This window comes from Mirounga angustirostris, unplaced genomic scaffold, assembly GCF_029215605.1.
Source record: "Mirounga angustirostris isolate CCGP_5_RB_7025 unplaced genomic scaffold, mMirAng1.0.hap1 SCAF_3, whole genome shotgun sequence".
Taxonomy (NCBI): Eukaryota; Metazoa; Chordata; class Mammalia; order Carnivora; family Phocidae; genus Mirounga; species Mirounga angustirostris.
Window position 1 is genome coordinate 186917403 of NW_026991711.1, and position 11403 is coordinate 186928805.

The 11403-nt window shown below is 40.5% G+C and overlaps 1 pseudogene; it reads right to left on the bottom strand.

Moving 5' to 3' along the window:
• Positions 1-6290: 6290 nt before the first annotated feature.
• LOC123840125 (U2 spliceosomal RNA) lies at positions 6291-6407 on the bottom strand (annotated as a pseudogene).
• Positions 6408-11403: the final 4996 nt, after the last annotated feature.

Genomic DNA, 11403 nt, shown 5'->3' on the forward strand with positions numbered 1-11403 from the left:
GGTAAGGGATTTAACTACTCTACGCCTCCTTCTTTCATTCCACAACTATTTACTGAGCACCAATTAAGTGCCAAGCAGTGACTTAGAAAAGCTGCTAGAGATATAGCAGTAAGCAAACCAAACCAAACCAACCAACAAACAAAAAACCCCAGCTCTCTGGGAGCTTACATCCCAGTGAGAAGAGACAGACAATAACTAACATACTTACATACAAGGTCAGGCCGGTGACAGGTGCCAATGAGACAGTTAAAGCAGAGAAGAGTGATGGGGGTTGAAATTTGAAATAGGATAGCCAGAAAGGGCTTACTATGAAGGTGAGGAAAGACCTGAGGAAGCCGGCTTCAGTTCCTTGTTTGTAACATGAGCACGATAATAATGGCATTTACCTCATCAATCGTCATGAGGATCAATTAAGTTAATACACACCAAGCATTCAGGTTACTGCCTGGCCGATTGTAAGTGCTTCACAGATATTAGGTATTGTTATAATCACTACTTTAACAAATGCTTTTTTGAAGACTTTAGTGTTTTTCCAGCATTCAGTTTAGTTTGTGTTGGGAATTCAAAGATGGCCGTGTGACATGAACACCAAGATGGTCTTTCAAAAATCGTAACACAGATGTCACTAATCAGCCAGTGCCCTCTGCCTCCCTGAGCCAGGAATCCATCTTAACCTCATCCTCCAGAACCAGTCCTCATCAAACAATGGGAATCGGCAGGTGAAAATAAACCAACGTGCCATCCCTTAATGCAATTGCCGTTAGGGATGGATTCATCTTTTGAACACCCCCTACCCCCCTTCCCCGTTACTGTGTGACAGTAATTTCCTCTGTCCCCAAGAACTGGCATTCCATCTCATTCATCCTTCCTGTGACATGATCATCTCCATCTGCTCTGAGTGGCAAAGAAAAGAATAAATCGTAGTCCGCTATTGACATGATGTAAGACAATCCAAACCAACCTAGACACTGTTAGTTGTCTAATTGTTCTGTTACTTCTTTAGGGATCACCCAGTAAAAAGATCTTAACTTCCTACTTTCTATGTTTCCCTGAGGGGACCAAGGGTCTGAGTCATGATTACAGGCATGTGTGACAGGGAGATTGGATGTTCTTGGGAAGGAAAGTGGCTTTCACACAGACTCCTTGTTCTTCCCACATAATTGTGAAATTTCCACAACATAAACATATGCTTTTTTTCATTGCACTCTTTCTTGAGCCTGCTCGAGGCAGTCCTAGTGTCCAAATATAGTAGTGCATTAGTCGTATCACGACTCAGGAGCCTAGTAAACATTAGCTCAATGGAAATCTTCTTGGAACTGTACAGCAAAACCAAATATAATTCAAGTGTACAGAATGATTTTACTTACCTTGGTGGACCAGATGTCCATAAAGAAGACACACAGGAAAATGCAGCCAGAAAAGATTACGCCTATGCCTTCAAGACAGACACTCTCTAATTTTCCCAAGGAGGGAGTCCCAATGCCTAGGCCAGTGGGAAGTCTTGTCCTAGCATTCATCTGGAACCTGGGTTTTATTACAAACTTCTAATTTTTTAACATATCAAACTTGCAAAAAAGTTGAAAGACAAATACCCGTTTACCTTTCACCAATTTTTTCTAGCTACGCATATATATGTATATCCACACCTTTTTTTGCTGAATGCTTTGAAAGTAAGTTGCAGACATAAGATCACTTTCACCCCTAAGTACTTAGCTTGCTTCTACAAAAAGGAGGATAATTCCCTTATATAACCAAAATTCCATCATTGCACACAGGAAATGTAGCAGGGACATAATCATATTATGTAATAGACGGTCCCTATTCAAGTTTCCCCAATTATCTCCTAAATGTCCTTTATATCCTTTTTGAAAAAAAATTATTCTCTTGAATCCAATTAAGGTTCACACACTGTTTAATGTATTTTCAAGTAGAGCTGTCCCTCCACCATTTTTGGTCTTTCATGACATTGACATTCTCTAAGAATCTTATGGACTATTCCGCAATCTCTGTTTGCATAATTGCTTCCTCATGATGGAATTCAGATTAACTATTTCTGGGCAAGGTGCCACTGGAGGTGATGTTATGTCCTTTCCTAATAGATCACATCAGGAGGCACAGAATGTTAGTCTGTCCCACTATTTATCAATCTGATTTTGATCATCTAGTTAAGGTGAGCTCTGACACATCTCTCCCCTGTCCTTAATACATACTCTGCAAGAGGATACTTTGATACTGTATGAACATCTCGCACCCAACAGCACTTCACTCGATGACTTTAGCATCTGATGATATTGACTGCATCCATTATTATGGGAGTCTGCAGAATGGCGGTTATCCAATTCTATTATTCCTTCTTTATTTATTATCTGGCATTCCTCTGTGAAGACAAGCTGAAACCTGGGTCTCTGTCATAAATCCCATTTGAAGCAGGAGGAAATCCTCTGCTGGAAGTACAATTAAGCACAATGTACTATGTAGTCTCCAGTTCCTTCTCCTCATGCTTCTTTCCCTCCCAACTGCTGCACGTTTTGAGTGCTTTGTGCCCAGCACTGTATAAAGTGCTTTAGGTACACCTGATCCCTTAATTAACTCCCAACCACCATGGGGGCTAGGTGGGAGCAGTCTCATCCTGCGGATGAGGACACTGAAACAGAGAGAAGCCACTCGCCCAAGGTCATCTAGTAAGTGATGCACCTCAGATCTGGAGCTCAGACACATTTGACTGAAAACTCTATATTCCTGCCCAGCCGCTTTCTTAAACCACTGTGTTATCCCTTTTTGTATATATACAGAACAATTCAGACAGTAAACAGTCCTTGATTTTTGTTGATTCCTAGAGAATTCTTTATCCTTCCTCCTGAGTATTGGCCATGCACAGCAAAAAGGCCAGAGGAATAAAAAGAGTGACCATGGGATTATGGATCATTTTCCTTTTCCTCTTCATACCTATCTGTATTTCCCAGGTTTTCTACAGTTAACATGCATTGATGGTTTGGTCAAATTTCTAGCTGTCCGATTCAGAAAAGCTCTTCCTGGGAGCCATCTGTCCCTGTTGGACACGTGGATGCATGTCTGGGCTTATGTGCTAGTAAGTGGCCTCTTAGTGACATGGGTGATTCATACTACACCAAACCAACTGGGGAAAGAATCCAGTTCCACTGATGGTCCATTTTCCCAGAGTCCTTATCACAGCCTGGCTTTGTACAAGATTGCAGACAACCATCAAGGACAGAGAAGACGGAGCCTTGGACCTCAAACTGTTTACAAAGTAACAGCAAGACAAGGAAACACAGAAGAAACAGTTTTGGAGAAGGACAAGATAAGAAATGCTTGGCAACAGAAAAGAGCAATGACCATCATCCCTGAAGGTCAGATACAGGAGAAGTTACCAAGGCTTCAACAAATTTCTAGAGGGGAAGTCAAAATCCCAGACCAGAAAATCATTACTCTGAGCGAGTTTGTAAGATTCTGGGCCTTTATAACTTTCTCATGTTTCTTATTTTTGTTACTCGCCATCTGTTTCCCTATAGTCTTCAGCAGAGGGAGCAAAATGCCTTTAAGAAGGAAAAAAAAGAAGAATTAGTAGGAAGATAGAATTGCAATATCAAACTGTAGAATTCTGCATAACAAGAAGCCACCACAAGGCAACTCTCACACATAAAGAGTTTGGAAGTCAGTTCCTTCCATCCTCACAAGAAAAAAAAAAAACCTGAACAAACTGAAAATCAACAGCTTTTCTTAGCTCCATTGGAGAATTGAGGCCAGAGGGCAAACCAGCAGCCTGAAATCTGGAGAGAGGGGGAGAATACAGAGAAATGTGACTTACCGGGAGCGGCAGCTGCCATCAGAGCCCGCAATCCGTAGGAATAGGAACACTTGAACAGTCTGATGAACTGCGGGAGGCTGAGTGTGGGCTAGCCTGACAGCTAAAAGCCCTGGAGTCCCACACTTGCCTGGGCTTTACTTCCAGGAGCCCCACCAGGCTATCACCGTGAAGGTTCCGGAAAAAAATCTCCATGCGTCAACCAAGGGGAGGGAAAAGTAACCATTTTCCAACACACTCAGGGGGAATGTAACCATTTTGAAAGGCCAGAGCATTTTGTTCTCTTTAATAAAGGCTTGAATCCAGAAAAACTGCTTTACCAGAGCCTTATGTGCCCTGGGGCGAAGGGCAAGGAGACGATGGCAGCTCCTTCAGCCTGCTGGCCTCGGCTTTCATCACCCATCTGTTTTTGCAGACTGTCCCCCCTTCCTTTAGAGCCCTCAACACCATCATCATCGGCCTTTCCAATTCCCTGACAATTCCAGAATCATTGTCCTACCTGAGTCTGGTCCGGATGCTTGCTTTGTCTCTTCCGACTGCTTGGTTGACTTGGAGCATGGCTCGTAATTTTTTGTTGAAGGTCAGATGTGATGTATGAGATAATAGGACCTGAGCTAATCAGGCTTTTAGTGGATGGTTTTAGGTTAATCTGATGAGGATCTAGGCTGTGTTTAACGTTTGCTCTGGTTGTTGATGCCAGAGACTTCAGTTTCCTCTAGATTCCTGCTTTTATTTATTTATTTTTTTCCCCCTCTTCTGTTGTTTTGGGTTTCCCTAAGAACTCCATCTTAAATAGTCTGTGTCTTGCAGCTCTCTCAGTCATAATCCACTTTTATTATACTGGAGTCTGTTGATATGGTGGTAAGTGTAGTGGGTGGAATAATGTCCCCCCAAAATTCATGTTCACATGGAACCTCAGAATGTGACCTTATTTGGAAATAGGATCTTTTGCAGATGTAATTAGTTACATTAACATGAGGTCATACTGGTTTAGGGTGGACCCTGAATCCAATGATTGGTGTCCTCATAAGAAGAGAGCACACAGGGATATGCACAGACACACAGAAAGAAAAACAATAAAGATACGGTTGAACCGAACAGCACCATCAATCAACTAGATCCAATTGGCATTTACAGAATACTTCACCCAACAACAGCGTAATACACATTCTCCTCTAGCTCATATGGAACAGTCACCAAGATAGATCACATTCTGGGCTGTAAAACAGATCTAAACAAGTTTAAAAGAATAGAAATCATATAAATTATGTTCTCAGACCATAGTGAAATTAAACTAGAAGTCAATAATAGAAAGATAGCCGCAAAATCCCCAAATATTTGGAAACTAAACAACACATTTTTAAATGACATATGGACCAAAGAAGTCACAAAAAAATATTTTGAAAATATATCATAAATGAAAATGAAACTAAAGCTTATCAAAATTTGTGGGATGCAGCAAAAGCAGTGCTTAGAGGAAAATTTATAATATTGAATGCACATACTAGAAAAGAAGAAAGATCTAAAATTAATAATCTATGCTTCTACCTAGAGAAACTAGAGAAAGAAGAGTAATAGAAACCCAAAACAAGCAGAAGAAAACAATAGCAAGAATTGGAGTTAAAGTCAATAAAATTGAAAACGAGAAATTAATAGATAAAATCAACAAAACCAAAAACTTGTTCTTTGGGAAAAAAGGCAATAAAATTGATAAACCTTTAGCAAAGGTAACCAAAGAGAGAAGACAAAAAGTACTAATATCAGAAAGGAAAGAGGGGCAGTCACTACTGATCCCATGAACATCGAAAGGATAATATAGGACTATTACGAACAGCTCTATGCCCACAAATTTGATAATTGAGATGAACCAATTCCTAAAACACACAATCTAAGGGCACCTGAGTGGTTCAGTCAGTTAAGCATCTGACTCTTGATTTCAGCTCAGGTCATGATCTCGGGGTCCTGAGATTGAGCCCGCATTGGACTCTGCACTCAGTGCAGAATCTGCTTGAGATTCTCTCTCTTCTTCTCCCCCTGCCCACCCCCTGTTTGTGCTCTCTCTAAATAAAAATAAATAAATAAATAAAATCTTTTTTTTTTAAACCAGTATCTACCAAAACTCACATAAGGAGAAATAGATAATCTAAATAAGTCTATTCAAAGAAATTGAAAAGTCCTTCAAAAAAATGAAAGCACCAATTCCAGATGGTTTCACTGGTGAATTCTACCAAACATTTAAGGGAAAAAAATGATCTGACAGAGAAAAATGCTGCAAGAATTAATGGTGACTGGGAAAGGCATTTATTTTATAAACCAAAACAGTTATCAAGAACTGCCCAATACATACAGCCGAAAGTAGATTGATAGTTGAGACAATGTGTTAGCTAGATAACTTTTTAAAAAACAACTTATCCTTTATAGTGCAACACATAATGCAGATCTAAATGAGAATATTAAGCAGAATAACAAAGATTAAATTTTATCACAACTCTAATCGTTATAAAATTGTTTGGTGTACTTGCATTTATTAAACTGATAAGAACAGATACTACACTTGATCTTAGCCAAAAGGCCGAGAAGCGATGGTGTACTTGCATTTATAACATCAAACTAAATAAATTAAGATGGGCTCTCCAATTTTTAGTTATACAATTTAATTAATTTAATTATACATTTACACTATGAATCATTCAAGTAAAAGCCTGGTTTGGGGATTCTTTGTATCTCAAAATTTTGCAAGGTTGAAAAGTTCCAAACTCATGTGAAACAAAATCCACAACGTATTTGATAAGGAATTGATATTCAGAATATATACAGACCTCCTAAAACTCAAAAACAGAAACAAAAATAAACAACCTGATTCAAAAACGAGCAAACGACTTGCATAGACATTCCTCCAAAAAAGATATACAAAGGGCCACTAAGCACATGGAAAGATACTCCACATCACTAACCATTAAGGAAATGCAGTCGAAACCCCAGTGAATCCAGGGGCCCGACTTGGGGTTCCAATGGATCCCAGGACCCTGTGAGAGCGTGACCTGAGTGGAAATCAAGAGGCAGACACTTAACCCCCTGAGCCATCCAGGCGCCCAGGCCATGAAACTTTTAAAATAAAATTGCCACAATAATTTTTACATATATTTCAGATCTGTGGTTTTATCCTAGAAGTCCCTCCCACTTGGGGGCGCTCACGTTTGGTCAGTACATGTATGCGGGACCCACCTTTCCTTTCTGCCTCTATCCTGTCCTTCCTCCCCTCAATTCCATCTCAGTCGCATCCATCCTTTAAGGTAGATCCCCCACACAGTCCCCCCTCATCTGTCCAGCTTTGCCTGGTCCACGAGGTAGAATTCCTCCAATTTCACACCTCACTGGTACTTTACATGGCTGGCATGAGGGTTACACGAGATAAAATCTCGATTATTGAATGAATGTTATGAACATCTGTTCGGCCACCAACCCTGAAAAATAGCCATAATTAAAATCATGAACAGCCGTAAGGAAAACTACCTGGGACCTCCCCTCTTCAAACTCCTTGGGTTTCCAGGAGTTTGTGGGGAGCTTGAGGCTGAGGATTGGTGAAAGAATCCAATTTGAATCTTGGCCATTGTGGCTGGGGGCGGGGGGACAGACATCTCTCTATTTTTCATATACAGGAAGTGGTAATTCTCACCTTCCCTGGGCTTGGGCTCTGACTCACTGGGTCCCCCAACCCCCGGGACCTGGCCTCCTTGCTGCTAAGGCCCTAAGCAACACAGTAAGTAAGGTGTCTGGCTGAAAAACTCCCCCAGTGGAGAGCCGACTGGCCCTGAGAAGCACTACTCTCCCCATTCATGTGGTTTTGTTACAAGGCCGGGGTACCTCAGGCCTGGGCCATGTTACCTTGATCACACCAATCGTTGTAGATTTCAAAAGCAGTCCTAAAGGTCACCTGTCTCATTAGGTACTTCACACCCCTCCACCCAAGTTAATAATATCACCTCTGTGTTCCTGTACTCCCATAACACATGGTGCGACTATATGCAGTAAAGATTCGATTTGAGGTTTCTTAGAAATGTTCAGCTAACCTCATGCTTCGTATATACCAGGATTCCTCTCCTATAGCCATGGAATCCCTGGATCACCAACTTAAAAGACAACAAAGACTCATCTTAAAGGGAAATGGAAGCCTTAGGTCACCTCATGAAACTAAAGGGCAACATGACGAGAGCATATAACGTACATCTCAAGCTCGTGACAAAAGCACGTACTTTGCCCACTTCACACCCATTAGGATGGCTATCACCAAAAACACAGAAAATAAAAAGTGTTGGCAAGGATGTGGAGAAATTGGAACCCCTATACATCGCTGGCGAGAATGGAAAACAGCTGCCGTGAAAAACAGTCTGGCGGCTCCTCGAAGGGTTAAACGTAGAGTTACCACATGGCCCAGCCACTCCACTCTAGGGATACGCTCAAAAGAACAGAAAACAGGGGCACCTGGGTGGCTCAGGTCATGATCCCAGGGTCCTGGGATCGAGCCCTGCATCGGGCTCCCTGCTCAGCGGGAAGCCTGCTTCTCCCTCTCCCACTCCCCCTGCTTGTGTTCCCTCTCTGGCTGTGTCTCTCTGTCAAATAAATAAGTAAAATCTTGAAAAAAAAAATAGCAAATAGGTGTTCAGATTGGTATAAGATTTATGTAAGAATGTTCATAGCAACACCGTCCATAGGGACCAAAAGATGGAAGCAGCCCAGCTGTTCACCAGCTGAGAAATGGAGAAATGTGGCACATCCAGTCATAAGAAGCAATGAAGTCCTGATACATCTGCAACACGGACAAACCTTGAAACCATTAAGGCAAGTGAAAGAAGCCAGACATCAAGGGCACATACATATGATTCCATTTATAGGAAATGTCAAGAAGAGGCAAATCCATAAAGACAGAAAGCAGCGTAGTGATTGCCAGGGGCTGGGAGGAAGGGGAAATGGAGTGTAACTGCTTCATAGGTATGAAGTTTCCTTTTGGGGTGATGAAAATGTGGTTATACAGCATTGTGAATGTGTTGAAAGCCACTAAATATACATTTTAAAAAGGTTAGTGGTCAAGTTTTATGTGATGTGAATCTTATCTCAATTTTTTTAAGTGTGTATTTCGACTGAGGCAAGCGTTGGTCACAGAAACTGCCTCTCTCCTGGCAATATTTAATCTTAGTCCTCCGGGGTCAACGTCCCATCTCCAGAGCCACCCACATCCCAAGAGAAGCCAGAGGTCTGGAAGCCAGGCGGGGAGAGGTCAGCCTGCTGCATGACCTTCACCCTAATTTGGGCTTCCATCTTACTGTTTTCCCATCACTCTCAGAGTCTGGGGGTCATGCAAACCCCAGGAAGACCCAGGTATTTCCAATGCCCTGGTATCAAAGGTATCCCAGGGGCCTCCCTAATTCTCAGCGCCAGTTAACAGAAACCAACACTGAATGTATTCCATGTGAAGTCAGAACATTCTCAAACAGGAGGAAATGAAAGTGAGCACCTGAGGTCTATTTTTTGTGTGTGTGTGTGTTTCCTTTTATTTAAGTATCTAAGGTGCTCAGTTACCACAAGCATTTAAGGAAAGTATAGATCACAGATATATTATTTCCTTTTATGTCTTTCAAAATAAAATTGAGTACAGGAAAAATCATACTATTATACTTTACTAAATTCTAACATGTATATATAATAGATATTATAAATAAAACCCATTTTATTAGTCATTGTTTTTTTTCTATTATAAGAGATCTATTATTGTTTATCCCTTACAAACTCTTGTTACTATATAGTCTTACCCTTTTGCCTTCAATATGCAATAGAACAAGCTTTATAATTATATAATCTCTAATTAAGAGATTAAATGTTTATGTACATGTATTTATTCTAAGATTATTGGAAAGGTATAATATATAACTCTCTTACTGTGGTCTATTTCCAATTCTTATTTAAATAGCATACCTGGGGGCACCTGGGTGGCTCAGTCGTTAAGTGTCTGCCTTCGGCTCAGGTCATGATCCCAGGGTCCTGGGATCGAGCCCCACATCGGGCTCCCTGCACTGCGGGAGGCCTGCTTCTTCTCCCTCTCCCACTCCCCTTGCTTGTGTTCCTTCTCTCGCTATCTCTCTCTGTCAAATAAATAAATCTTTAAAAAAATATAAATAAATAAATAAATAAATAAATAAATAAATAAAATAAATAAATAGCATACCTGTAGCTTACTCTAGGAAGCAAACCTATTTGTAAATCATTTTTATAAAACCCAGTCACAGCAACCTCAAAGCCACACATAGAACTTCTATGTATACCCAAACATATGACAATAATTGGGACTGACACTGGTTTTATTCTATCTATTTTGTCCTTAAAAAAAAAAAAATCCTCATTTAAAAGGGAAAGCACAAAGCTCTTGGCATATCTTTTTTCATATTGATGGAATAGAAGATTGAATGAATTTTTCAGTCTCTTGTTTCTTTCCTAGTGATTTTCTCATTATCCTAGTTTCTTTTTTTTTTTTTTAAGTTCAGGGTAATATGACAAAGAGGAAATATATTCTACTGTCTTTGTATAAGACAGAGGAGAAAATGAGAATACCTGTGTTAGTTTCATGAAAAGAAACACAGGGAGTATAACAGAAACTAACGAAAAAGGTTAACCATGTTGGTGGGAGGGAACAAGGTGGATGGAATAGGGATGGCGGCGAGACTTCTCTTATATACCTTTTTATGTCATTTTAACTTTGAACCTTAGAAATGTTTTATGTGTGCAAAAAAAATAAAATAAATTTTTGCAAGGATGGGATAAGGCAAACCCTACCATAGAGTGCAAACAGGAACAAAACAAACTGATTTTATATCAGACTGACAACCACACAGAGCAAGGAATGAATTCGAGTACTCGGACTGTATATCCCTAGTGGGATCTGTTCTAAGAACAAAATCAACTGCAAAAAAAAAAAAAAAAACAATTTACGTTTTACTTGGTAGGTGTACTATTAGTAATACCATTGGTCTTGTAATTCTGAAACTCTTTTATGCATAATATAGTATTAAGGAAATACATATTTTACTGTAAGAGAAAAAAACACTAGTAATAAGTAAAAGAAGCTAAAGAAAAACCCTACAATGTTAAATCTGAGGTAGAAATATCAGTTTGAACTCATGATTGTTTGCAAAATGAGTTTCCAGAGCGCCTGGGTGGCTCAGTCGGTTAAGCATCTGCCTTTGTTCAGCTCAGGTCATGATCTCGGGGTCCTAGGAGGGAGCCCCGCATCGGGCTCCCTGCTCAGCAGGGAGTCTGCTTCCCCCCACACACATTTTCTCTCTCTCAAATAAATAACTAATCTTGTAAAAATGAGTTTCCAGTTTCTGTTCACTGACAGACCTAGAAGCAACAACACTCTTGTACCAATGAACACACATCACACGCTGCGTTCTATTTTTTTAAGATTTTATTTATTTGACAGAGTGAGAGCACACAAGCAGAGAGAGCGGCAGGCAGAGGGAGAAACAGGCTCCCCACTGAGCAGAGAGCCCCACCCAGAGCTTGATCCCAGGACCCTGGGATCATGA